The sequence below is a fragment of the Drosophila ficusphila genome, unplaced genomic scaffold (genome assembly GCF_018152265.1).
Source record: "Drosophila ficusphila isolate 14025-0441.05 unplaced genomic scaffold, ASM1815226v1 contig_791, whole genome shotgun sequence".
NCBI classification, from domain to species: Eukaryota; Metazoa; Arthropoda; class Insecta; order Diptera; family Drosophilidae; genus Drosophila; species Drosophila ficusphila.
The window spans coordinates 17,178,042-17,190,408 of NW_025064737.1; the positions used below are offsets into that span (position 1 = coordinate 17,178,042).

At 41.3% G+C, this 12,367-nt stretch overlaps 1 protein-coding gene across 8 annotated transcripts in view; it reads left to right on the forward strand.

Annotated features, from left to right (window-relative positions):
* The window catches only part of LOC108091947 (stAR-related lipid transfer protein 13), a 95,001-nt gene that overhangs the window by 33,687 nt on the left and 48,947 nt on the right, over positions 1–12,367 (forward strand). The window contains exon 4 of one of the 8 annotated variants that reach the window (XM_017191341.2): positions 9,973–10,047. The exons of the other annotated variants lie outside the window; for them this stretch is intronic. The gene's annotated coding sequence lies outside the window, so the exon portion shown is untranslated. The remainder of the gene's footprint in view (positions 1–9,972; positions 10,048–12,367) is intronic. 8 annotated transcript variants of the gene reach the window in all.

Genomic DNA, 12,367 nt, shown 5'->3' on the forward strand with positions numbered 1-12,367 from the left:
AATACCCAATGCGGAATAAAAGAACGAAGAGACGAGAACAGAACACAAGACGAGCCTGTGGCTAGATCAGCAACTTAGTTGTGGGGCCGGGCAAATCTTGTTAGCGTAAATATTAACTTGTAAATATGATGATGCCCTCATGGAAATTGTACGAATTGCTGATAAATATCATTAGGTCGCCACTCTCCACCCTTCGCATTCGTATTCTGTGCTCTGTGTTTGGATTGCATTTCGCCTGGCAATTCTATTAAGATCCTTATCTAAAGTGCTTGTACAACCTATTTGTTGTATACGGCCAGTGAGTCTAGTAAGTGTACTCGTAATTGTTTAGCAAATCAGTGGAGAGTCGAAAGCTTAAAGCTGAAAGCATTGCCTCGCCATGATTGTTGCTTTTGTTCGCCTGATTACACAGTAGTAACTGACAATTTGCCATCGATTTTTGTTAGTTTTCTGAGCGGCTAAGCTGCCGGCTACGCCCTCATGCTTATTAAATGATGATCGAATGGCTTAGCCACTCGAAATTGCTGTTCAGAAAAGAGTATTACACAGGGAGAAGAGTGTTCTAACAAATTCTTCAAGCATATGTGTAAATGGTTTTGTATTTAAGGTTGAACTAACTTTTAAGCCCTAAATAAAGGCTATTAGTCAGTTTCAGTTTCAGTTTTCTACCTTTGATCCATCAGAATTCCAAGCAGACACCACACGCTTTGTACTCATAAATAAACTTTCAAGGGAAAAGAACAGAATAGGGCTGAATTAAACCAACTTTTCTTTAGGAAAGCGACCATTCAAGCCGCAACAAAGACGTGACAAATACCCCAAACGAGCTACTTTAAAGCGTGGGAGTTGCATTCACTCCAAGTTCATGGGAATGAATGCACTGGGAATCGATGGCGCCACTCGCCAGCTACACTTCCATTCTACTTGGCTAAGTTGGTTTTGGTTCGGTTTGGTTTACTTTGGTTCGGGGCCACCGTGATAAAGTCACTTAGCTACTCATATTTCAACGAAACGTGCACATCAACTTCCTACTCCCCCAGCATAATCCATATGCATATAATGCTTACACTACAAAAAAAGGGTTGCGACTTAAAAATCATATTAGTATAATTTTCTTATGATTTAGAATCAAATTAAACTCATTTCCTAAAAAACTGATCGTTTATCTTTCGTGTTTTCTTAAATTTTATATTTAAATTGTATTTTTTTTGTTCTTTGTTTCTTTGCTTATAATATTCTATTCAAATAAGAATTTCTTAAGACCACGTTTAATCACGATTTTCCCACACTGTAGCCGATAGCCGCCTAATCGAAATCTGGAGCCCTGCGGGGGGTGGCGGATAGAAGAGGGGGCCGGAGGTCGTAATTTCCAGCTCTCAACAACGCCAGCGGGCCAGCAGAGCGACACAGTTGGACACTGTCTGCTCCAGTTTGCCGACCAAATCGTAGACTTCAATCGCTTTCATGCAGCGGCGCACGCTGCGTATGCGTATTATGTTCGATTTCGAGTTTGACTCTGGGGTTCAATAAACGATTAGATTCTAAGTTGTCGACGTCGTCGTCGTTATGGGTTCTTTTTTTCTGTTTTTTTTTTTTTTGTATAGATGTTTTTGGCTGTTGCTTTTTCCTGGAGGCATATTGCGTGTGCGTTTGAGTTTGGGTTTGCGTTCGCGTTCGCGTTTGAGTTAGCGTCTGCCAAAGTTATCGCGGCTTTTTACACTAAGACGAAGGCTAATATGTCATTTGGTCATTGATACGCGGCAACGGCGTTCGATCGGGAAAGAGTGAGATAGAGCTGGCTGAGTGGGAAAGAGAGGGAGAGAGTGGGACGGTGCCACCAAAGCAAAACGCTTACTGTCAGTGTGAGGCGCGTATAATTAATTGCGCCTATCAATATCGCCGCTTGTGCCTCCCTGCCATTTGCTCTGTTGTTTTGGCTCTGTCTCTCTCTTTTTTTCGGTTTTTTTTTTTTTTTTTTTTTTTTACTTCTGCGTGGCTGCACGCATATGGCCAAAAGTCCGGCACTCCGGCGGTGGCTCCTCAGTTGGCCCCCATGGCCATTGGCAGCCGCTCATTGAGATAAGCCTGTCCGTTTATGCGATTTTCTGCTCGGATTTAGCATAAATCATTCGCCTGCGAAATGTTATGTCAGCGTCTTTTATGCAGCAAGCACGAACAGGCAAGAAAGGATTTTCTAGGGTTCACAGATTATTATAATAGAATTACAATTTATATACTGGTAAAATAAGTGTAAAGTAAGAATAAGTAAAAAGTGAATATATAGTTTTTATAAAGTGTAAAGTTTATCAAGTGGTTCTTAAAAAATTCTTATAAATTATTGAATAGCATACTATTTTTAAGATTCCACTGTTTTTCTGAAGTGTTGCAATAAAAATCCCCCGTAATCCTTTACACTTCTTGGTAGGAACTTCTTAGTCACGGAGCAGACTGCATGGAAAAGCCCAGATAATAGAATGTTGATGTTTTTACTGCCGATTCTGGAACTGAGTCAGAACGGATGTGGACAGCATAGTTGAGTCTGTAGAACTGCCTTAAATAGTCCTCAGCTCAGTTTTTGTGTGGGTGAGCGAGAAACACAATTAGGGCAAAAATCATAAAAGCAAAAAACGAAGAAAACGAATAACAAATAGCAATTATGACGAGACGAGACGAGATGACAACGCATCGTGGATTGGTTTTCTCAGTCGTGAGTCATGAGTCATGCTGTGTTGGTAATAAAATCCGGCAAACGGATTGCAACTTTGCAGCAGCGAAAGTACAAAGAGTATACGAGTATCTCTAGAATAAAGTCAGCTCACAAAGGAGTTCGGGGAAACACTTTTACGCTTTTACACTTTTACTCCCATGAAGCTAAGCAGACCACGCGATGCAGATAAAAACGGGGAACTGGGGAGGCAAGGGCAATATTTAAACTTAACACAAAGCCTCCAGCTAATTTATGCCTCACTTTTCCCGTTCCCACTGCTGTTTTTCTTTGGTTTTGTTGGGCTACTGTCTGTTGCATGCAAATGCAAAATGATTGATGTTGCCACATTGAACCATTGTTGTTGTTGCCACTGCTCAGGGAAAACAACAGCGAAAAATTCTCTTTGTGCAAAATGTTGGCATTTTGAAGTGCGAGTAATTGCAGCTGCAATAGTTTTTCATGTTTCTGCTGCTGCTGCTGCCTGTTGTTTCTGGCGATGTTGCTGCTTTTGCTTCAGCCTTTGCTGGTCAAGTTGCTCGGCATTTTGGCAATGTAATGTAGCAATGGCTAAGCAGCCGCCAAACTTCCTTTCACAAGACACAGCCTCCAAGAAAAATGGGTCTGCCAGTCTGGTGATGGGCACTTGAATGTTTGAAAATTATAGACTGCTTTGCACTGTCTACATTTCACAGATGTCCAAAATACAGAAAAAAAACACCGAAAAATACACCAACAACTGCCTAAATGCCAAGCCAAGAGAATTACTGATGCTTAAAAGCAGTCGGAGATAAAATAAATTGAAATTGCTTGTAACTTTGTTTCTGGGAACATGCTCTCAAAATGTCAAACAAACGGAGTATATTATGCGATTCAATAAAATATGGTTACATTGTTAGTTTATGTTTTTGGCAAATATATTTGCTCAGTAAACTGACAATATATTTCGACTTAATGAAAGCGTTTCAAAACTATAATAGCTACAAAAAAATTAAGATTAGGATAGACCCAACCTTGATATTCAAGAAATCTCGTTTCATAGCCATAAATCTCTCGGTTTATGCAAAACAAAAAATGCCTTGGCCCAAGGGCCTTCATTGCGAGCAGGGAAAAAACAAAATAAAAATCCGGCTAATTACGAGAGCCAGTTTCGAGACACACCAACACAATCCGGCTGTGGCTGTGGCACTCGGAGAGGCAAGGTAATTACAGGCCGAGCACATGCCACATTATTCTTTTGTGCAATGAGCACGACGTTGTTCCTGACCCCTGACCCCCCGCCGCCTGTCGCTCGGGCCAACGCAACGGACTTGGCCAAAACCCAGAGACGCCAACGCCGACGACACTTGTGCGCTCCAAACTGCGCATGTGCAGCGCACACACTGCGCGAAAATACTTGGTGTCTTGCTGAAGCGTATGTGATGGAAAAATGCCGCTGGCGCAGAACGAGCAAAACATAAACGACAGTACGGGCTCGTCGTCGCAAACCGGTTGAGTTATGAAAAATTATGATTGTCACCGGTTCAGTTTGGATACCAAGCTCGGGGCCAACAACAACAGCCAGCAATAACAAAATGTGTAACAATTTTCAGTTAACCCTTGCGTGCTTATAAGACTGGTTACTTTGTTTCTAAAAATCTTCTTTTTTTTATATTAAAAAAATTCAATTGATTATGGATATATTTGGGAAATACACAACAACATTGCTCGGTTGCAAACTATTAAAAATTAAAATAAAATTGTTGTTCAATTATTTTTTCCACTAACTTTAAACGCCAAGTTTTACGTGAGGAATTTAAGCTCTTGAAAATATTTAAAATACCCAAACGTGCGGGCACTTAGAAATTTCCCCTTTTCCAATAAAATTCAAAATTCCTGCAAACATTTCTGTCATTGGCGCAGTTTTATCAATGGGTTAAGCATGATCGGCTGCTGTTATTGTTGCCGTGGCTTTGCATTTACGCTAAAAGCCAACACCAAATAGACAACAATTACAATGGCAGCCAGATCGCAGTACGGAAAATAAGAAAAAAAAGACAGCAACCACATCTAGTTGGTCGGGTATCCATGTATAATTATTTGCCCACGTTTCGCATGTCTTGCCAGACTGACTGTCGTCGTTGTCAGCAGCCCCACAGCACCACCGCACCACAGCTGAAATAAAAAACAGTACCCAGCACCACCGCCGCACCGCCATCATCATTTTAGCATCTAGGTGTGTGTGCACAGAAATTGTTGGCATTTTTGCAGTTGCCATGTTAGAGTCATAACTTGGCTGCTGCTGGTTTTCCTTCGTCTTATTTTGGTTTTTTCTTCTCCGCTTCTTTTTTTTTGTGTTTTTTTGGTTGGAAAATGTGGCCAACATGTGTTGCCAGCCACAGCTGTTGGCAACATGTTGCCGATGCCTCATTTGCCAATTTGTTGCCGCTAATTTAAATAATAATTGCCTGAATTGCATTTCCATTTCAGTTTCTGCTTGCGCTTTCATTCCAACTCGCATTTGAATGTCGCATCTTTGAAGTGCAGCAAATGGAGTCTGGGCAATTGTGCGTGCAACATTTCAATTGAGCGAGTTGCAACAAAAAGGGAGAAAAGCCAGCTTAGCACTCCTTTTTTTCTTTCCCCACAGACAGCTGCGTAAATTGTCATCCGCCGTCAGTGTCAGTTTTAATTAGTTTGTTTACAAGACAAAGGCAGAAATGGAGTCTGTCTCCCCATCCCCATTCCCATTCCCGTTCCCCAATCATATCAATTTGGTTTGTCAGTCCTTTTAAATTGTTCTGTGAGCCATAAAAATAAAAAATTTGTGTGCAATGCAGTGGCGGTCTGCGGTCAAAAATGCACTGGGTTAATTACCAGTCGCCAGTCTTCATTTTGCTGATTAGAGCGGACCAAATCGCTCCACTTATCAGCTGAAAGAAACCGAGTTCCTCGCATTCCAGCAATTAGAGCTCCTTTGTCTGCACTTTGTGTTTTATAAAACATATACTATTTAGTGGCTAGCATTGCTCTTAGCAAATCGCTCACGACTAACTCGCCCGAGTTCCAATTTCAATAGCAAACAATGCGAAAAAAAATATACAAACCTTCATAAAATTTTATGGCCAGCAAATTGAATGCCATTTTATGGCCAGAAAGACCCCTTTTGTTGTTTCCTTAGCTATTTTTTCCCTGTTGTGTAGTATCAGCAAACAATAAATGTTAATTAACAGCATTTATGTGCTACGGCCTATTGACACTCTTGTCATAAATTTCCGTACAATTTTCGCTTTTAAAAGTAAAAGAATTCGGCGTGTGTTTGTATTACAATTTGCAATCAAGTGGTTTTTAGCTGAGCCTACCGAAAGAAGTCAAATAAAACCTGAACGGAGGGGGGATTCAAAATTAATGCTACGCAATTTATGAACCTGTTTTTTGGCGTGATGTCAACGCCAGGGAATCGCAATGAATTTGCATATCTGCTGGGTATTTTTCAGCAAGAACAAAGAACTCTCCTTTTTTGGGTGCAAAGAAACGTTAAATTATGTAATTTATTTAAATTTAAGTGGAACCGAGTGGTCTTCCGCTGAATGGTCCTTTGATTAAAGCCAACACAGCAGCATGATGCCTTCAATTTAAGCAGAATTAATGCAAAAGTCTGCAAGTGGAGCTTACGAGTGCAATCTTCGGTCGATCTGAGCAAACAAACAGCCCACATTTCTCATTACAAATTGAGTCATTAAATTTATTTATACCCGCTGAAAGGGAGCATCATTCCAGCATCAGAAGCCGCAGCATGCGGCAGTAAAAAGTTGTAAAAAACCAACAAAAAAAAAAGAACACTTCCGCGTTACTGCAACTGCAACTTCCATTTCTGGGTCAAATTCTTGGACTCCATATGCATATGGCAAATATGCAATAGGGAGAGGACCGCCGAGCTCCTCTTATAAGTATCATTTTTTATGGCTTTTCATTATGGTTGCATATATAATTCTTAATAAGAAAGTTCGGCGGAGCCTTCGCTGCATCCCGAGAACATGGAGCGCCAAAAGTGGAACAAGTTATAAAGTTGTGTATTTTAATAGGCCATCGCAAAAATAAATATGAATTTCGGAGATATCGTTAACAGCATTTTGTGGGTCAACTCCGCTGAACTCTTGATTTCACTTCTTTGAGGAGTAAGCGAAAGAGAGCCATAACCATTTGATTGGCGAGAAAAGGAACTGCAGTATCGGGCATCAGGAGCCTGGCATCTCTATGATTTAGTGTGCCGGGGCCACTTGACAATAATTTACGCAAATGGCATAATTCGCTTTATGGGCGCAACATCATAATGACGATAATGATGATCGTGCGGATCCTGCAATGACTGTAACTATGTAGTTAAAGAGGAGTGCTCGACGCGCTTTCAACGCCAACGCTGAAACTGAAATTGAAACGATCGCAGACCGCGACTTGCAGTTCCTCAGTTCCTCAGTTCCAAGTTGCAAGTCCCAAGTCCCTGCTCTCTTCCAGACCCCCCAGACTTCCCCTTTTCCGACAATCCTCGATGTGGACCCCGCCTAATGAGCCTTTTGTCTGTGGGCCGTTCTCGTTCGCCGTCTTCGTCTGCGTCTATATCGCCATGACTCACTCCGATTTTCACTTGCTGGGCCTGGGCGTATGTTGGTTTTTATTCTTAACCTAGCAGAGGGTATCTGTACTTTGATCAAGAGCTTGCAAACAAAAATATTAAGGAGTTAGTATACACATAAAAGCATAATGGGAAAATATTTTTATAAAACAGAAATATTACTAAACGGATCTATAAAAGTTTTATTGTAATTCCTCTTAAGCAAACTTTCCTATTAAGTAGAGTACTCTAACCTTCGGTCATCAAATCACTACTTCTTTTTTTTTATATTTCTTTCTTTTTGCGTGCTGGCTCTTTTCCAATCGACTGTTGCATCTGCAATGACAACAGCAACAACCGCCGCAGTTACAACAGCAACTACAAGGCGTTGCAGCTTGATAAGCGATGCTTATAAAGAGTGCCGCTTACATGCACAAAAGCCATGCTCGCAGATTGCATTTGCAGCTGTCCTTTGGGGAGGGGAATCCCCCCTTACCCCCCTTCACTCCCCCTTGCGATCCACCCAACGCCTGCTTTCTTTTAATTGCAATTGCAATCGCAGATATTTACAATTCCACGCACATTCACAATCAGCCAGAGAAGATTGCCAATATAGCCTCACGCCATATCAAACGTCGAAATCTGAGCGGTGGTGCAACGGTGGTGCAACGGTGGTGCAGTGGTGGTGCAGTTGCAGAGTGGATGCAACCAATGCCGCCAACCAACCACTTGGAATATCATCGGAGCGCACGCCTTAGAATTATTGGCGCTAGACATGCAAATAATCCACGGTCCTCCAACTTCGATCCACGATCCATTGGCCCGTGGCTGTGGCGTTCTAACGAGTTTCGTAATCGTCTGGTCGGCATAAATCATAATGGCTTTATTTATGCCGCGACAGTTGTTACAATTCTATCAGCAGACTGCGCTTTTGCCCAAAAAAAAAAACAACAACAGCAAATTTCGATCAGAAAAAGATCAAATGAAATAAACAAATTGGGTATTGGGAACGATGAGGCGTCCCCAATTTTTCAGTCATGCCAAATGTTCTTCCCATCCCATATTTATTGTAAATTGTTTCAGTTTCGTTTTTCCTATTCTTTTTTTCGATTCTTTTGGGGGCAACTATGTATAAACAATTGTAAGCTTCAATGGGCCCCAGCAGCTGTGTTTGTTTTCTTTTTTTCCGCTCGCAAAGAATGAGTTATGGTCTCAGAGGGTTAACCACATTGCAGTACCTAGGTTGCTCATTAGAGGCACACAAGGGTTTACATGGCAACGAATTACCTATAAAAATAGACACTTGCCACACCCGAAGAAAAGTTTTCTGTAGTAATTATATTTTCATTTTTATTTGAATATTCTGAGCTACATTCTTTTGTTTCTTAATTGATGTTCTTGGTAACCAACATTTGAATAGGGATTTTGTAACATATGAATATGTATTGATAAGTAATTTTAATAAATAACTCCTCTTCGAATCTGCTTACAAAATATAAGTTAAACTGCATTCTGTTTTCTTAAAGTGTAGACGTACCTTGGGAGATTGAGATTTCCAAAATCTCATTAAAGAACCCAGCATTTGTCGCTGTCAAAAGGGGGAGCACGAAAATGTGTCGGGCATGTGGAAAAATCTCTTGTTCATATTTACGTTTGGCACCTCATTATGACGACCCCAAAGCCGCAGACAGACACAAAAAGCCGCAAACAGACAGACAGACCAACAGATAGACAGACACATCAGTGGCGACAAGCCCTCGGAGCAGTCGCCCAATAATTTAGAGAACAATTACGGCTCTTCAAACAGATCTTGCCACTTGGTGGTAAGTGCAGCTAGCGGTACTGCATTGTGGCAATCATTAGTAAACAAAATACGGCGGGTGCATTCACCTGCACTCACCCAAGTGCTCCACAAGATGCCCTCGATGTGGGTCAACTGGCAGATTAGCGGCTCATCGGGTTCAATCGATCGGATCACCACCAGATCCACCTATCCACCGACTGATTGATTGCAACCAATTATGGCCGTGCCTGCCAGGGATTATATAATAAATCCCATGGCGACTTTGATCAGTGTTCAAAGCCAGAGAAAAAATGCAGCCAGAGTAAACAAAACCTGAACAAGTTATGCACAAGTCAAATGCGAATTCACATTCAAATTCGAATCTGATTTTGATATTGATGTGAATTGAATGCACGCGCGATATGTTGTTTACTTTGTTGTAAACATCCGGACGTGCAACAAATTGTTGCATATTGTGCAGGAAGCATCGTGCAACAAGCTGCCCCGCCATAGGGCGTACATATTTTTCAGATTTTTTTTTTTTTCGGGTGGGTTTTCGGATTTTTACATATTTTTTCTTGTTTTCTTTTTCGATTTTAATTCGGGGGAAAAGCATTTTTCCCGTTTATTTATCAATGAAGTTGCCGGCAGTTCAGACGTCTCTCGATTTCGATTTCGTTTTCGATTCCGCATCTCGTGCCAGTTCATCGCCGCGCATTTAATTCATTTTTTAGTGCATTTAATTATTATGTGTGCGACGGCAAAATGTATACAATTTATTGCAAAAGGTGTGGCCTGAACTTTAAATATTATTACCGTACGATTTGTTTTAAAAAGCGCTTACTTTTTCGCCAGCAAAAAAAAATAATTTATGTGTCTGTTGTTTCTTTGCAGGTAAATTATGCAAATATGCTGAACCGTTTTGCCTTTTGCGGTGCAGATCGCGTGCTTAGATACGTGCCCGTTGGTGTGAGTACGAATATATATAGTAAACAAATAGGAATCCAGCTGAACGTGCCAAAATGTTGACATTTATTGTGAGTGAGCCACTCAAACGGGGCTGGGCTTCGTTTGGTTCATTACTGTTATACTAACAAGATCATTTCGGCGACAAGGCTTGAAAAATAATTGCCAGTTGGGTAATTGCGGGTTAGCAAAAATTACCCAAAGTTTTAATGAGAGAACAAGATTAATTCAAGGCTATTCGCAATGTCAGCTTGTGAGCTTATGTGTTTTTACATTAACCTACATTTATAGTTCTCATGAAAAAAAAGGAAAGAAAGACAGCTTCGGCGATCCGAAGTTTATATACCTTTGCATCATAATTCATTCATGCTACACAACATCAAAATAATGATCGACAAAAAAATAAAAAAAACCTATTAATGCTGTTTGTTAGAGAGTACAAACTTCACTCACTTTAAATCTACGTCACTTTAAAATCTGATTATAATTAGAAAAGTTATGGACTTAGGAATAATGAATTTTGGGAAATTTATTTGCAAGTTTCGGAAAACGGAAAGTGCAAATAGAAAGATCCTACGTATGATCCTCATAATGGTCATCAGCTATAATCTATTTACCATTTGATGGTTTTTGGCATACTTTTTCGAACTGCTAAAAAAGTATTTTTATCTCTACTCGCGATCTTACTGAAGCACTTAAATCAGCTCTTTCGCCGAAAACATTGCGCATACGCACCGTGGCAGCCCGCATAGTTGACTTGAACGTGCCACCACCTGCTGTTCGGAGTTGCTAGAGGCCCACTCTTTAAAATTCACTTGGCGTCGAGAGTCCTTGACACCTTTCTGTGCATTATTTTAATTACCAAATGCAAACGCGATAAGCAAATTCCAACGTCACAACAACCGGGCAATTTGTCATCCTGCTGACGGCAGAGAGGAGTGCATTTGGGTGAATTCGCTTTGTTTTTAACCAATATTTATGCTATTTATACATGTGCGCGCATGCTTAATTACGGGTTCGCTAAAACTGTCACAATCGCTGAGGCCGGGGCATTTGTCAAATTGACAGCAGTTTGCCGCTCAGAGCTGTGTGCAAAGATTGCGCACTTTTGCGCTTAATCTTGGCTAAGAGTCTGGGAGCCGCGGAGAGAAGGCAACTTGGACATTTTTGACGCGCACGCGCAAAGCTTTCTGACTCGCTGAGCGCTGCTTGAATAATGTCCGCTTGGCACGCACCTCGACAAAAAAATATTAAAAAGCAACAAAAAACACAAAAAAAAAAAGCAGAAAAAAAAGGAATACAAAATCCCACGGCGCACACACACTCCCTATAACAAGAAGCGATCATATTTCATGTGTCAATAAACCAGCCAAGCCCCGGTTTTTACTCGCTGCTTTTTGTTACGCTTCGGGGCGAAACTGTAATGATATTTTCATTAACTTGGCCTTTGCCAAAGAGCCCCGACCACGCACGGCCAACAATTGAAATTTTCGATTTGAAGTTCAGTCGGAACAGCTGCAGGTGAGGCAAACACACACACACACACAAACGTACTTATTCGATCGTAAACTAATCGCATTGAGTGGCTATCGGAAAGCGTCAATAATGCCGCCAATTATTGCCGTAGCAAACATTTTGCCGAGTCGAGTATTTGCACAAGGCGTCCTTGTCCTTGTCCCTGAAAATGGAGCTCGAATCGAGCGAATCAAACTGCTGCCGGGCGCAATTTGGGGTTTGAAAATTAAGGTGAATTATATATAGACACTCGCCAGTAGGTAACAGTAAGGAAAATATTAATTTAAAAAATCAGATCAAATAGATTTGAAAATAAGAAATAATCCTCTCTACAGAAAAGCAGGAATATATTTTCAAACGTATTATTTTAGTTTTAATTCCATTAGCTTTTTTTGGGAACCTTGTTCGTCCGCTTTTCTCCATCTTATTTGCTTAATTTTTGACAAACTTATTATGCACTCAGCGGGATATACAAATAGGCAACCAAGTTAATTTCAATAAAAAGCCTTCACTTCACTCCAGTCTGCGTTCGTGGCCTTTGGCATCGCCTGTCAGCGAAGTCTGTCAGTCAGCCAAGTTAGTGGGGTGATAGGAACCCGAAAGGGGAGGGGGAGTTGAGGAAGGAGCGGGGGGAAGCCGCCCAAAAAGAGGCAAGATGCAAACGCATCGACCACGTTACCGTTGCCCATCGGCTGACTCATGACGCGACCACGGCCCGCTGTCATTTTAGCCATTTGCGATGTCAGTCGTTAGCCATATACGAGCGAATGCGAATGCGACTGCGACTGCGACTGCGACTGCATACAAA